This window comes from Stenella coeruleoalba (genome assembly GCF_951394435.1).
Source record: "Stenella coeruleoalba genome assembly, chromosome: X".
NCBI lineage: Eukaryota > Metazoa > Chordata > Mammalia > Artiodactyla > Delphinidae > Stenella > Stenella coeruleoalba.
Genome location: NC_137152.1, coordinates 32,263,959 through 32,280,946, shown reverse-complemented (window position 1 = coordinate 32,280,946; position 16,988 = coordinate 32,263,959). Strand labels below are relative to the sequence as shown.

Below are 16,988 nucleotides of genomic sequence, written 5' to 3'. Positions count from 1 at the left end.
GATAAGCTTTAACATATGTATAAACCTGTTAAACCATCACTGCAATTAAGATAATGAAAATATTTGTTAGGACCAAAAGTTTCATCATGGCCATTTGTAATCCCATCTTCCTGCCTTTCCCTGCATCCCCTCCAACCCCAACCATTTTCCAGGCAACCACTGATTTGCTTTCTGTCACTGTAAATTAGTTTACATTTCCTGTAGAGTTTTATATAAATAGAATCGTACACTTTGGTTAGGCTGCTGTAGTGTGTATCAATAGTTCTTGTTTATTGCTGAGTAATATTTCATTGTATGAATATACCAGTTTGTTTATTCATTGAGCTCTTGGTAGACATATGGGTTGTTTTTTTTTTTTTTTTTTTTTTTATTTTTTTTATTTTATTTTTTTTTTTTTGGGTTTTTTTTTGGGTTGTTTTTAATTTGGGGCTACTGCAACTAAACTTGCTCTGAAATTCAATTATTTGTATATCCTTTTATTTCCCTTGGGTAAATAACTAAGAGTGTAATGGCTGAATCATATGATAGATGTATGTCTAACTTTTTCAGAAACTGTCTTAACTGTTTTCCAAAGTGACTGTATCATTTTATATTTCCACCAGCACTGTATGAGAGTTCTAGTTCCTCTACATCCTTGACACTTGGTATGATCAGTCTTTTTAATTTTAGCCAATCTACTAAGTATGTACTGGTATCCCCTTTGTTACTAATTCGTATTTCCCTGATGACTAATAATGTTGAACATTGTTTCATGGGCCAATTTGACATCCATATATCTTCTTTGTTGAGTTGTCTGTTCAAACATATTGCCCTTTTTATGTTGAGTAGTTTTCCTGTTGTTGAGTTGTGAGAATTCTTTACATATTCTGGATGTAAGTCCTTTATAAGATTTATGATTTGCAAATATTTTTAGCCAGGCAGCAACTTTTCTTTTTCTTAACAGTATCTTTTGAGGATGAAAAGTCATTAATTATGATGAAGTCCAGTTTGTCAATTTATTCTTTAACGGAGCATACTTTTGGTGCTGTTTCTAAGAAATCTTTGCCTAAACCAACGTCAGTCCAGAAAGGTTTTCCCCTGTTTTTGTTTTTTCTTTTTTTTTTGTAGAAGTTAATAATTTTGGGTTTTACATTTAGGTCTGTGATCCATTTTGAGTAAATACTTGTATCTGATACCAAGTATAGATACAAGTTCTTTTTCTTTTTGCATACTGATATACAATTGTTGCAGCACTATTTATTGGAAAGACTGTCCTTTCTCCATTGAATTCCCCTTGTAACTTTGTTAAAAGTTGGTTGTACATGTAAGTGAGGGTCTATTTCAAAACTCTTTATTCTGTTCCATGGACCTGTTGGTCTGTCTTTAGGGCAATACCACACCGTCTTGAATACTGTAGTTTTATAAGTTTTGAGATCAGTATCAGTACTCCAACTTTGTTCTACTTTATCAAAACTGTTTATGCTTTTCTAGGTTCTTTGTATTTCCATATGAATTTTAAAATTAGTTTGTTAATTTCTACCAAAAAAAGTCTCCTTGGGTTTTGATTGGGATTATGTTGAATATAGGTGGTCCTTACCTTTGCATGGTACAGTGTTAACTGAAACATGTGCATATTGGAACCAAGGCCTCACCTTGCTTGGTTCTAATATGCACATTTTTCAGTTAACACAGTACTGTGCAAAGTAAGTACAGGCTGCGTATAGAATAATTTGGGGAGAACTGACTGCTATGGTCCAAATGTTTATGTTTCCCCCTCCAAATTCATATGTTAAAATCCTAATGCCCCATGTGATGGTATTAGGAGGTGAGACCTTTGGGAGGTGATTAGGTCATGAGGTTGGAGCCCTCATGAATGGGATCAATGTTCTTATAAAAGAGACAACATATTGCTTCCTAGCCTCCTTCCACCATGTGAGGACACAGCTAGAAGGCACTGGCTGTGAACAAGGTAACGGGCTCTCACCAGAGTGTGACTATGCTGTTTCCATGATACTGAATGTCTTAGCCTCCAAAACTGTGAGAAATAAATTTCTGTTGTTTATAAACTACCCAGTATGTGGTATTTTGTTATAGCAGCCTGAACAGACTAAGACACTGACATATTAACAATATTGAGTCTTCCAACCCATAACCTAATATCTCTATTTTATTTGCGTTTTAAAAAATATCTCTCAGCAGCATTATGTAGGGTTTTTTGTTTGTTTGTTTTGTTTTTGTTTGTTTTTGGCTGCCTCGTGGCTTGGGGGATCTTAGTTCCTCTACCAGCTATTGAACCCAGGCCCTCCACAGTGAAAGCACTGAGTCCTAACCACTGGACTGCCAGGGAATTCCCACATTTTGTGGTTTTTAATGTAAATGTTTTCCACGTATTTTGTGAGATTTATCTCTATGTATTTCGTACATATGATGTTATTATAAATGGTATATTTTTAGTTTTAATTTCTTTTTTTCTCTCTTAGGATGTATATATACAATTGATTTTTATATATCAGTCTTGTATTCTACAATCTTGCTGAACTCTGTAGTTCTAGGGTTTTTTGTAGTTCCATCTTTTTCTATATGAACTGTTATGTCAATTATGTCATCTTTAATACAATCAGCATTTTTTCTTCCTTTCCAATCTAGATTCCTCTTGTTTGGTTTTCTTGCCTTTTTGCACTGGCTAGACCCTCCAGTATAATGTTGAATACAGATTGTAAGAGCAGATACTGTCTTATTCCTGATCTTGGAAAACATTTGATCTTTTACTGTTAAGCGTGATGTCAGAGATAACGTTTTTGTTATCTTTGTTATCTTTCAACCTTTTTCAGGTTGAAGAAGTTCGCCTCTATTCTGAGTTTGCCAAGAGTTTTTGTCAAGAATGGATGTTGGGTTTTGTCAAATTCTTTTGGTGCATTTATTGAGATGATCATGTATTTTTTATTTTCAGTTTATTAACATGGTGAATTATATTTACAGATTGATTTTATAGTGCTACTCCAACCTTTATTCCTGGAAATTGGATGTTTATCTATAGTTTTCTTTTCTCGTAGTGTCTTTATCCGGTTTTAGTATTGAGGGAATGCTGACCTCATGGAATGAGTTGGGAAGTGTGCTTTCCTTTTCAGTTTTTGAGAGTGGTTTGTGTAGAATTGATACTATTTCTTGATTATTTGTTTGGTAGAATTCATCAGTGAAGCCATTTGGGTCGAAGTTTTCTTTGAGGGATGGTTTTTAACTAAAAATTCTATTTTTAATATAGGACTATTCCTTTTATGTCTTCTTAAGCCAGATTTTTTTAAAGCAAGTTTGATAGTTTATATCTTTCCTAGAAATTGTCCATTTAATCTAATTTGGTGAAATTTATTGATGAAGTTGTTTATAACATTTATTATCCTTGTTGTATCTAAAATCTTCAGTGATATCATCTCTCTTTGTACTTAGTATTAACTCCTCTCTTTTCTCTCTCTCTCTTTTATCTTGATCAGTCTGACCAGAGGTTTATCACTTTCATTGACCTATTTCAAGAACCAATGTTTATTTTCTTCCTGTTGTTTTTCTTGTGTTTTTTCCATTTCATTTATTTTCCCTTTGGGCTCTATTTTTTCCTTTCATGGTCTTATTTTGGTTTAATTTGCTCATCTTTTTTCTAGTTTCTGAAGTTGGAAGCTAACATCATTGAATGGAGACCTTTCTTTTCTTCTAATGTATGTGTTTATTGCTATAAATGTCCCCCTTAGTGCTGCTGTAGTGACATTCCATGTTTTTATTAGTTCAGAAAATTTTCTCTTTTCCCTTTTTGGTTGCCCATGGGTTATTTAGAAGTGTTTTATTTAATTTCCTAATATTTAAACTCAAATATTGAGTTCTAAATTAATTATGATCAGAGAACATACTTTGTATGCCATGAATCCTTTTAAATTTGAGACTTTTCTTTTAATGGCCCAGAATATGGCCTATTTTGGCAAATGTTCCATGTACAGTTAAGTAGAAGGCATAATCTGCCCTTGTGTGTAGTGTTCTATGAATATTAATTATTTCAAGCTAGCTAATAGTATTGCTCAACTCTTCTGTATTTTCATTGATTTTCTGCTTTCTTATCAATTATAATTGTGGATTTGTCTATTACTTCATGCATTTCTATCATTTTCGTCATTCACATATTTTTTAAATAAAATATTGGTTATATTCCCTGTGCTGTATAATATATCCTTGTAGCTTATTTATTTTATAGATAGTAGGTTGTGCCTCTTAATCCCCTATCCCTATCTTGCCCCTCCCCCTCTTTCATGTATTTTGAAGTTCTGTTATTAGGTCATATACATTTAGGATTGTTATGCCTTCTTGATGAATTGACCATATTATTATTATGAACTGATGTTTTATCTTTGTTTTTCCTTTATGCAGTGTTTTTCCTCTGACTGCTTTTAAAATTTTGTTTTTATCACTGATTTTACACAGTTTGTTTATAGTGTGCTTTGGTGACTTTCTTTTTTTGCATTTTAATCTCCTTGAGACTCTTTGAGCTTCTTTTATCTGTGGGTTTATAGTTTATATAACATTGGGGGAAATTTTGGACATTATTTCTTCAGGATTCTTTTCTGTCTCCACCTCTGCCATCTCTCCTTTGGGGGCTCCAATTACATGCACGTTAGACCCCTTAATATTGCCCTGCATGTCACTGAGCTTCAGTATTTTAATTTAAGTCTTTTTTATCTCTTGAGAAATGTGCTTTACATTTGGGAAATTCCTGTTTCTGTGTCTTCAAGTTCATTGATTTTTTTTACATACATTGTCTCATCTTCTGTTTAGTTCATCCAGTGAGCTTCTCATTTAAGATAATGTATTTTTTCAACTCTAGAAGCTCCTTTTTGTTCTTATTTCTTCTCTTTCTTACCTCATATGTTCAATCTTTCTTTTAAATCCTTGAATCCTTTAAATTCCTAAAAATTTTTGGATTTCCTGCCTTGCAATGCCTTCATAGCTGTCATTTATAGGTCTGTTTGTATTGATTAGCTTTCCTTTTCATTTTTACAATTTGCCTCTTCCTTTATTAGTCCAGACCTAAAGTAGCCTTTATTCTAGGGCTTAATTTAGCTCCATTACTTAGATGTAACCTTTCTGAGGTCTCTACTGATTGTCTTTAGTGTTCAGCAAGGTCTCTCTGCGGTGACTGGTTAGAACTCCAATGTCTCCCTGATCTCTTTGCCTAGCCTTATGGAGTTTCAACCTATACATGCACAAATTATTATTAAGATAAAGACCTATGGAGTTCTTTGTACAGATTTTTGGAGCTCTTTCTATACCTTAGCTCCCTTCTCTCTGATACTCTGCCCTGAACATTCTGTCTCCCTCATCCTCCCTGAACTGTGTTCTCTGTGTCCTCAACTCAGTGACACTGCCACGCTCAACTTTGTTTTCCTCCTTGTTCTGAGAAGTAGAAAATGATAGCCAGGCCTGTCATTAGGCATGCACTCCCTTCATTTCCCTTTTCATAGGAATCATAGTCCTTTACTGTCTGTTGTCCCAATGACTGAAAATCTTTGTTCAGTTTTCTAATTGAGTGGGAAAAGAGTTCTGTTCCAATTAAATTTTCATGGTTAGAAGCAGAAGTCATTATCATGGTTTTTAACATAACTGTAAAGAATCTTAGTTCTAATGAGTTTGCTTTCAGAAAGAGACAATATTATAGAATTTTGTCAAATATAATGGGTAGAACTTAGCTTGTTTCCACTGATGCTCTAGTTGGAAGACTATTGCTGTATTTCCAATATGGTTAAGAATAGAAGTTTGTGAGTTTGAAATAGAATAGAGTTGTACAATGACAAAAATTAATTACACAATAATACGCCAACAGTGGCTAACATTTATGTAGCATTTTAGTAGTGCAAGGTGCCTTGTGAAGAAATGTCTCAATAGTTCCTCATTACAATGTGATACAGGTACTGTATTATGCCCATTTTACAGATGAAGGAATTGAAGCTTAAATGAGGTTAAGTGACTTGTTTAAATTCACATATCAATCAAGTAAATGGCGGAGCTCACATTCAAACTCAGTTCTGTCAAACTCCCAAGGCTCTGTTGTTCATCATCACCATTCCATGTTGCCTTCAAAACAAGTGGATGGCAGCTGTGACTCTTATGGGGTCAGCTTCAGAACTGGGAGTCTGGGATGCAATACTTTTGGGGCCCATTTCCAGGTTTTGTATAACAGTCTTTCTTGGGTCACACTTTCACTGCTTTTTGTTTCAAAAGGTCAAGTCAGGCATCTTTGAAGCAACACTTCTGGACAGGTCTGATGGCATCTTCCTTTTGTCTGAACATGACTGGAAATCTAAGGAGAGGCTGGGTGGTTGGAAACCTCATCATTGGCCATCATTTTTATTGTAATTGCATTAAAACCATTTTTTAAGAATGATAAAGCACCATGAGAGCAGAGATGACTGGAAAAATGGTGGCTAGGTTTATAGAAGCAAAACATTCAGTAATTTTCTATCTGAAATTATTTCAAAATAAAATGATTTAAAAATTTTCAAATTACTTAAAATCTTCTTTGTGGTTTAGCTTACCAACGTGCTATATTAATGGGTTATTTGTATCATTTTGAGTTTTATTTCTAGGTACTTTTTAAAATTTCATTTTGTTTTATAATTATGCAAAACAATCTACATGGTTCCAAAGACAAACTATAATAAAAAAAAGAAGTGTATTTTCAATCCCTGTTACCTCCCTCCTCTATAAGTAATCATTTTCATTTGCTTTGGTTTATTTTTGATTGTCTTTTCTTAAAAATTATCAATGTATGTGTGTTTGTAAACACATACACATGTGCATGTTTGTATACTTCCCTCTTTCTTACGTATAAGGTGGCATATTCTACACCCTATTCTGCATCTTTTTTTTTTTTTTTACTAAAGTATATTCTGGAGTTCACTCCATAATGATATACAGATTGTCCTTGTGGTTTTTTTGGTTTTTTTTTTTTTTTTTTTGTGGTACGCGGGCCTCTCACCGTTGTGGCCTCTCCCGTTGCAGAGCACAGGCTCCGGATGCGCAGGCTCAGCGGCCATGGCTCACGGGCCCAGCCACTCTGCGGCATGTGGGATCTTCCCGGACCGGGGCACGAACCCGTGTCCTCTGCATTGGCAGGTGGACTCTCAACCACTGCGCCACCAGGGAAGCCCCATTTTTTAATATATATATTCCATTGGGTTCACATTCTTTCAAAATCTTATTTTGTAAACATTTATTGTCTGCTATATATATCATCTACCAAGGGTAGTGCATGACATTTTGCAATAAACAGAAGTATGCAATATATAGTCTTCACTCTCAAGAAACATCGAATTTTAAAATACTTTAAAAATATATATACCTCACCCTGATATACAGTAGCTGATCCAGTAATACTTTTAATTTTTACCTATCTACTTTTTAGAAAACACTGAGTAGAAAGTTTTTTGGCATCTGCTGTTTCTTCATTTAATGTTATTTCAGTAGTGTTTGTTAGCATCCTAGTGAATGCATCCCAACATTTAAAATACTTAGATATCTGATCATAAGGTGTGTGGCAGAGGAGTATGCATCTCTGAATGCATGCTATTTCTAAATATTCCCCATTAATTTCAGTGCCTGTAAAGTCACAATGTACCATATAGTCTGGATTACTGTAACTATACTGTCCTTTTAAAAGCCCAACATCCCCCTTTTATTCTATAGTACTCTAACCGTTGTTTTTTTTTTTTTTTTTTTTTTTTTTTGCGGTACGTGGGCCTCTCACTGTTGTGGCCTCTCCCATTGCGGAGCACAGGCTCCAGACGCGCAGGCTCAGCAGCCATGGCTCACGGGCCCAGCCGCTCCGCGGCATGTGGGATCTTCCCGGACCGGGGCACGAACCCGCGTCCCCTGCATCGGCAGGCGGACTCTCAACCACTGCGCCACCAGGGAAGCTCTAACCATTTTTTAAATACCAGGTTCCTATTCTACACCTCACTTCTCTGCACTCTTCTCCAATATTCCTTTAATAGCCCCATGTCGTAATGATTTCTTTTGAAGACTTACGCAGTGCCGTGTGGGTACTCACCTGTGGTAGTTTGTCACAGCGGTGGCCGTATCTGTGTTAGGCTGTACCATTTTTACCTCTGTGTTGGCTCTTAGGGGAACTGACTTTATCTCAGGATCCTTAGTTGGACTTTGTGTCTTTGAATCTGGTGTCTTTCCTCAGAGTAATCTTGGTTACACCTTGGGTTTCCCCTCCTTGCCCCACCCATACTTTTTTTTTCTTTTTTCTTTTTTGCCTATTCTCCAGTAGTGGCCCCATGGTATCATAGTATTGTTTGGCACCTTCTGTCCTTGACCTAGTGGCTCCTAAACTCAGCATATGATGCCCTTTCCCCCTTCTCCCTCCCCTTTCCTCACCTGCCCTCTCTGTTTCCTAATCTCTTTTCACTCACTAGATATTGCTTCACTCAAGAGTAACCTTTGTCCCGAAATCCACAAATATGAAGCTAGGAAATGTCTGTGTAGTGTTCCTGGGGAAAGAAGCTTCTTAAAGTCCTTTTATGCTTCCTAGTGAGTTTGAGATTGCAGCAAGGTTAAATAGCTGAGAACAGTGAAGGGACGTGTTCCAAGAAATTTCATATGATTTCATTACATAAATGTGGATTTGGTAATCTGGCACCTATCACATTAATTAAAGCATTTCCTACAGTGAAAGCTTCTGAGAAAATAAATACTATGCAAGAAGTACCCTCACAAAAACCTTTTTAATTCAGGAAGTTGGTTCCATGCTCACAAAATCAGCATTTTCTCTCAGAAGGCATCACAACTAATGACATTAGTAAGACCCATGCCATATTTTTTTTAAAAGAGAGAATAAAAATGGACAAAACAGAGAATTTTAAAAGGAAGTTATTTCTAGTGGTCTGTTAGAACCTTGTAATTAACCAAGAAATAAAACAGGGAAAAAAAACAATTTTAACTGTGGTTTTTAGTACTCCATTACCAGTGGATCGAATGACATATAAGTTGGGAGAGTATAAAATGAATGCTTATGTTAAAGTGAGAGAGCCATCAGTCTACAGACAAAAAAAGCCTTATATTTAGTTCACAGTATCCAAGACCTGAATGAGTCTTACCACGGTTTAGGTAATGCTCTTTAAAATTTCTATTGTTTTACCAAAAGATTTTTTTCTTTTAATATTATAGTGGAGAACAAACACTAAATTGCCTAATAAATGAAGTTTAAACAAAAGACAAAACAGCTTGAAATTGTTTCCTTTTGTTGGTGGTGGTATGCTTTTGCAGCTTCAGCATATCACATCAGCTTTGTTATCCTGTACAAGGAACTTTATAAGTTGTAAATATAAAATAACAATTCCCTGAAAAAGAGGAGAGCCTTGACTGGTGTTCAGCTTCTTACAAAGCAAGCTTATTAGAGATCCCTGGTATCACCTTAGTAGTTTCATTTAGAAAAATGGACTTTCTAAGAACCCTAGTTCACAGTTGTACTCTCTCTCTTTTCTGTCTTGTATGTCTTAAGTATTTTGTTCTGTTGTACTTTATTTTATTTTAATTTTAAAAATTTATTTTTATTTATTTTTGGCCGTGTTGGGTCTTCGTTGCTGCATGGGGGCTTTCTCTAGTTGCAGTGAGCGGGGGCTGCTCTTCATTGCGGTGCACGGGCTTCTCATTGCAGTGGCTTCTCTTGTTGTGGAGCATGGGCTCTAGGCGCACGAGCTTCAGTAGTTGTGGCATGCAAGCTCATTAGCTATGGCTCACAGGCTTAGTTGCTCTGCGGCATGTGGGATCTTCCTGGACCAGGGCTCGAACCCGTGTCCCTTGCATTGGCAGGCAGATTCTTAACCACTGTGCCACCAAGGAAGTCCCTGTTGTGTTGTATTTTAAATGTGTGGATGTCTGTGTGTGTATATATAGATAAATATTCAGTGAATGGTGGATTCACAACTGTGTAAGGAAATGTTTGCACCCAGCCCCAACAGTTCTAAAGTTCAGTATGTCATAGGGAATTGGTGGGAGAATGCAACCAATTGAATATTTTTTTCCCAAATCACTTGAAACTCATTGTTACACTTTTTTCTTGAGATATGGATAATATATGCCCTATAAATTGAAATGCACCTTGAAGACCAAGAAGTGGGTTAGGCAACAATGAAAAAGGTACACTATATTATTTATTTTTAACTTCTTATGTTATATTGGAGTATAGCCGATTAACAATGTTGTGATAGTTTCAGGTGTACAGCAAAGGGACTCAGCCGTACATATACATGTATCCATTCTCCCCCAAAACTCCCCTCCCATCCAGTCTGCCACATAACATTGAGCAAGTTCCCTGTACTATACAGTAGGTCCTTGTTGGTATATACTTTATAAATGAAAATTCTAAATATGGATAACTATATATTTATTCCCCATCTTTAACAGATTTGTATATTTTTTCCTAGTGACTGTTATAGCAAACAGCACTTACTTTTTCCTTGTACTAGTTTTTGTTTTGTTTAGTTTTTTAATTTGTAAATATTCAAAATCTCACTGATCTTATCTCTACTTAATGTCTCCTCTTTCTTCAATAATCATAAACGTATGAGTTTTGATGGATTAAATATAAAGGTCTATTCTGGTTCTTTATATATTTGAGTTTTACTTTTATCTAAGTAATATAAGCATATAGGTTTTAGAAGTTAAATCATACTACTTTTAGTAACAGCAAAAGGCAGTTTCTGTCTTAATTCATTCCAACACCACCAGTGTATTATCTAAGGCAACCACTGTAAGCAATTTTTGCTATTTCTTTAGTAACACTATATGCTTATATTTCTTTTTCTTGATTTTATAGTTTTTGGTATTATCAGTATTGACTTACTGTTATGAAAGATGTAGCTCTCTTATGCTGTTACCTTCTGTCCCTCCTCACTTGCCTTTCCCCATTTTTAAAACATTATTCATATTTGAGGCATTAATGTGATGTGATTATATTTCTTGTACAATTTGTTATACCTGAGGTAAACAGTTAACTTATTTCTTTCATTGCTTCATTACTATGTATTATAGCTAATTCATCCCCAGAGTACCCCACTGAACTATATATAACTTCTCTCAGTACATTTAACCCCATCAGATAATTTATCACATTTTTTTTCTTGGCAACAAAGAGCTCCCTCCCTGAGCCCTTCATCTGTTTCATTCTAAATTGGTTGCAGTCTTGGCCTTTTGGACTATCATCATGGCAGTTATCTTTGCCCTTTATCTGTTCTGGATTCCTTGTTTCCTATATTCTTTTTCAGCTTTCATCTTCATTTTGGTAGAGTATGTCCTTCAATAATTTCTGGAGGAAAGGTATATTTTTTGAGATATCTGAAAATGTCTTTATGCTACTCAACAGTCTGATAGTTTGGCTGGGTGTAGAATTCTAGATTGGAAGTAGCTTGCTCTTAGAATTTTGAGGAAGTATATCATATGGATAAAAGCTTATACTATACAATCAGATAGCTTGGGTTCATGTCTTACTTACCAGCTGTGTGGCTTGGGAATGTCACATAACCTCTCTGTGCCTGTTTCCTCATCTAAAAATGGGCATAATAATCTTACCTACCTCTAGAGTTATTGAGAAGAATAATTAACAAAAATAAAGCACTTAGAACAGTGCCTGGCCCTTTTTCTCTTTCTCTGAAACCTTTACTGATATTCTGTTTACTCTAGTATACCAAAATTTCACAATGCTGTGCTTTAGTGTGGGCCTTTTTAAAAGTCGTGCTAGGTTCTCGGAAATCTTTTTAAATCTGGAAGGTTGTTCTTCGGATAAATTCTTTTGTATTATTTCTTAGACAAGTTCCTTCTCTCCAGTTTCTCTGTTCTTCCTTTCTGGAGTTACTGTTATTCAAATTAATATCAGGGTCAGGACTCACAGGATTGATCTTTATCTCTAACTTTTTCTTCTCTATTTCCATCTCTTTGTGTTTTTGTTCTACTTTGAGATATTTATGCAACTTGATCTTCTAACCCTTCTATTTGAGTCTCCTGTTTTGTTTCTCATTTTCTATTTTTAAGGGCTTATTTTGTACCCCTGAATGTTTCTCTTTTAAATTATTAGTATTATATAGTTTCCTATTCTTGTTTCATAGGTTTCATATCATTCTTACCTATCTCAAAATAGTATAGTTTTTGAAATTTTATTTGCTTTGCTTATACTGGAAATGGTTTCCTCGGAAATGTTTTTTTCCTATTTGTTTTAGTCTCTTTCCTTTTAGAGGCTTTCCTCAAATGTCTGATGATCCTTGGCTGTTCTTTTATATTTAAGAAGGAAGTCTTAAACAGTTGCCTGGAAACTCTGTACATGAGTAATTTAATTACAGGTGATCTAACAAGGACTGGACCAGTTTTCAAGAGCCCCATGGATGTCAGTATCTGTAGGTGTTTTGTTCTTAAGCAGATCAGTTTGACAGAGAACAATCTTTCAATCTTATACCTTGGGCTAGGGGTGTGTGTATGGGGGGGAGGGGGGCGGGTATTCATGTCTAAGCCTGATTGCAATAGCTCCAGGAGCCAAGTCGGGGAAGGAGGTAAGGGTCTTTATTTTAACATGCTTATTTATTTAACACATGAACTTTACAGTTAATCCTCCTGTTTAAGTACAGCACTTCATTTTGATGTGAGCTATGAGTCTGGTGTCTAAAGTCTCCAAAGAGTAAGAGAGGGATAATTTGCTTGGTCAAGGATATCCAGGGTCAAACTGCTCCTGTAAAGGTTCAGCCAATCCTCCTGTTGTCTGCTCCACTGTATACCCCTGGTTTCGAAGATACATGTTGCTTTCATTTCCTGAACCTTTTTGGGAGCATTTTGGTAGACTTATCAGCTTGCTTCTTACTGCCTTGCCTTGTGCAAGCTTGGTGTGTTAGTTCAGGTTCTACAAAAATTATATGCCAGGAAAGGATTGGATATGCAAGAAATTTACTGGGAAACTACCTGTAAGCAAAAATGAAAGGAGAGGGAGCCAAAGGAGGCTGGGAGAGCCATCACAGGTTATGCAGGTCTAACTCCTTTGGAGGAGAAAGGGTAGGAAAAATCTTAGATTAAGGTGCTCTTCCAAGAAAGATTTGGTGAGACCTATTGGGAGTCCTTGAGCCAATATGGGCCTTCAGAGTCCCATATCTCATAAAAATGAGATTGCCTTAGTAGTCCTGCTGCTTTTAGTCATGGCTGAGGGTAGCCTGTGGGAAGCATGGTATTGATGGAAACACAGTGATGGATTCATAGTCTGGGATTGTCAGTCAGTCGCAATCCCTGGAATAAGAGATTGAGGGTCGCATCTTAATAGCTGTCACATTTGGATTTCAGCTTTCTCTGATCTGCTAACTTTGTCCATTTACTTTCTACCATCTGAGATTTTGTTTACTTACCTAGTGTGCTGTTGCCTCCTCTCTCATTCTTTTTTTAAAATTTATTCATTTATTTATTTTTGGCTGCATTGAGTGTTCGTTGCTGTGCGCCAGCTTTCTCTTTAAGACTTTATGAATATGTTTTTCTGTGTTCATCCCAATTGCCACTTGGAAGTCAGTTGCGGCGAGGGGGGGCTACTCTTCGTTGCAGTGCACGGGCTTCTCATTGTGGTGGCTTCTCTTGTTGTGGAGCATGGGCTCTAGGCACGCCGCCTTTAGAGCACAGGTTCAGTAGTTGTGGCACACAGGCTTAGTTGCTCCGCGGCATGTGGGATCTTCACGGACCAGGGTTTGAACCCGTGTCCCCTGCATTGGCAGGTGGATTCTTAACCACTGTGCCACCAGGGAAGTCCTCTCATTCTTTTTATCTTTGTGTGTCCATGTCTTTTTAATACATTTATTGAAATATTAGTTTGGTTTCAAGAGGTAGAAGAGAAATGCATGCATTTAGACCACCGTGTTTAAATGGAATTAATGGTTTATTTATTCACACAGTTGAATTATGATTCCCTAAATCATTATAAGCATTTATTTATTATAGTGTATGAATCTCTGGTTATCCTCTCCTACAATATAGCCCACTGTGGTCACATCATGATCACCATTTGAAACTTTATGGGAGCAACAAGAGCTAAGGATAAAGACATAAGCAGGGGCCTGTTCATTGTGGTTCTCATTCTTTATTGTACAGAAGAATTGTGGGGGAGGAGAGTGAGGGTGGTGCTTGTTAAAAGCACTACTTGGTCTTTGGCCTCTTTCCTCAGTGGGTCCAATCTAGTAGGTATGGGGTATGGGCCAGGGATCTCTTCTTAAAAATAAGTACTGTAGTGATTCTGAAAAGCTCCAAATGGACCAATAAGCCACATCTAAGGGGAATAGAGTTTGAGTGTAGGGTAGGAGACCTATAGTCAGATATGACTGAATTTTAGTTTTAGAAGAAACTTTGACCATAATATAAGGATGAGATTTGAGGGCTTTTGCAATAACCTGGACAAGATAAATGATGGCCTCAATTGACTTCCAAGTGGCAATTGGGATGAACATAGAGAAACATATTCATGAAGTCTTAAATAATAGAATCAGATAACCTGGTTAATATTTGAATATCTTCTACATGGGAGGTTTGTCTGTTTTCCCCAATTAATTTACTTATTTATTCAATCTTTTTATCGTTATATTTTTTCAGCTTTTTTTTCTCTCTCCTCTCCTTATGGTATTCCCATTATACATATGTTAGTGTGTTAATGGTGTCTCATATTTTCTCTGAGGCTCTGTTCATTTTTTCTTCATTCTTTTTTATTCTGTATTCTTCAGATTGTATAATCTCTATCAATCTATCTTCAAATTTGCTGATTCTTCTTCCAGCTCAAAATCTACTTTTGAGTGCCTCTAGTAAATATTTCATTTTGGTTATTGTACTTTTAACTGTAGAATATAAATTTTGTCCTTTTTTATAATTTCTCTTTATTGATATTCTCTATTTAATAAGACATTGTCATACCATCTTTCTTTAATTCTTTATCATTTACTTCTATGAATATATTTATAATAGCTCCTTTGAACTTTTTTGATAAGTCTAACATCTGGGCCCCCTCAAAGGCAGTTTCTGTTTTCTGCTGTTTTTTTTTTTAAACATGTACAAGGGTCACACTTTCCTGTCTTTTGTACATCTCAACTTTTTGTTACAGCAGCTCTGGATACTAACACCCCTCCCACACTCCAGGGCTTGTTGTTCTTGTTTGGTTGTTTATTTGTTTAGTGACTTGCCAGTTCAGTGCAACCTCTGATGTCTCTCTTCAGAGGGAGCAGCCTTGAGAATGTGCACAACCTTCCTGACCATTAGGAATGACTATGGCTTTAAATGGGCTCTCTTTGACACTCTCTTCCCCTAATCTCCCATTAAGATGGTCTACCTCTATTGGTATCACACTGTACTAATCGCTAGTGATTGCTCTATTGTTTTTGACAATGCCTTGTGGTATAACTTGCTCCATATTCCGATCCGATCCGTTAAAGTTGAGCCCCTTGTCAGGGGAAGGGTTTACTAGTCTGTGAGGCTTGCCATACACTCCCCTGAGCAGAATCTCTGCTATGGAGCAAGAGCTGGGTGGAAAGGGGAACTCCTCCTCACTGTCTGCTCTACCCAGATCCTCCCTATGGAGCAAGGCTGTACAGGATTTTTTTTTTTTTTTGGAGGAGGGGGGGTGAACTGGTGCTCCCTCCTGGCTGCTACTACCACTCAGTATGGATCTTCCACATCAAAGCCATTGTTCACCAGATGCTAAGTGTACTTGGACTAGTTCTTCAGCCTAGGAAGTTGAAGGAGATGGGAGCTACCACTGGGCTGCCGAGTCCACCTCTATGGCTCTCCTGCCTCACAGAGCAGTGCAGGAAAGGGGGACTGACTATACTCTTTACCAGCTGCCCCACCTGGATAATCTGTATTTAGCTGGAGTTGGGAGTGGGAAATAGGTGCTGCCATCCAGCTTCTACCACCCACTCAATATAGGCCTTACACAGCATGGAACTATGGAAAATGGGATTTGCCAATGTTTACCAGTTGTGAAATCCACCCCAAATAGCTCTTCTATCTCAAGGAGCTGATCTATACATAGCTGCTGAGCCGCTTGGAACAGTTCCTCCTCAGGCAGAGCTATGGGGCCACAGGTGCAGTCCCTATCCTGAATGCCACAGCCTCCCATTGTTCTTATGGAGTTTCTGTAGATTTTATTGAATAAGTGCTTCTCAATTTGTTGTAAGCCTTTTGATCAATCTCCAGAGACTTTAAATGATTGTTAGTTTTGACCAGCTTAATATATGTCTCTCCACGGGGGAGGTTTCCCTGCGCTCACACAGCTGTTCTGGAAGCCCTGCCTAGTCATTGTATTTTTAATGATTCTGCACCTTACAGCAAACTAGTTTTTCAAAGATGTAATCAGGTGACTTGAATTGAAAGGACTAAACTGAGAATTTTTTGAAAGGTATTAGGATTTTATTACTGAAATTTGCTCTGATTGAACTTTAAATTTCAGCTTTTAGAAATAATACAAATAGCTTATCTATAAATTTCATCTTCGGAATTGAGTACTTGTAGACCTAAGAAGCAGTACAGCAGAGTGTTTAGAGCATAGGTACTGGGACCAGACTGCCTGGGTTCAAATCCTTGCTTTGCAGTTCATTAGTTCTGTGAATGAGTTACTTAACTGCTCTCTGCCTCAGATTCCCACATGTGTAAAATGAGTATCATCTACCTCTTAGGGTTGTTTTAGGGTTAAATGAGTCCACACATCTAAAATACATAGAGTCTGACTCAGAAAATGTTAGGTGATGGTTATTGCTGTTGTTAGACATGTCAAAGGCAAATAATCTTCTCATCTGTGTATTATATTATGAAGACTAATGATATTATTTTCTATAGCCAGAGATCTTGATGATATTATTTGTCTAACTAGCTATAATATGATCTTTAGTGTCCTCTAGTGGAAGAAAATCAGATGTGCTCTTTTCATAAACCTACTTCTTTTGGAATTATGTGATCATTTAACCTAGTAA

The 16,988-nt window shown here is 36.7% G+C and overlaps 1 protein-coding gene across 3 annotated transcripts in view; it reads left to right on the top strand.

Annotated features, from left to right (window-relative positions):
• The window catches only part of CASK (calcium/calmodulin dependent serine protein kinase), a 389,387-nt gene that overhangs the window by 121,457 nt on the left and 250,942 nt on the right, over nucleotides 1–16,988 (top strand). The window lies entirely within an intron of this gene.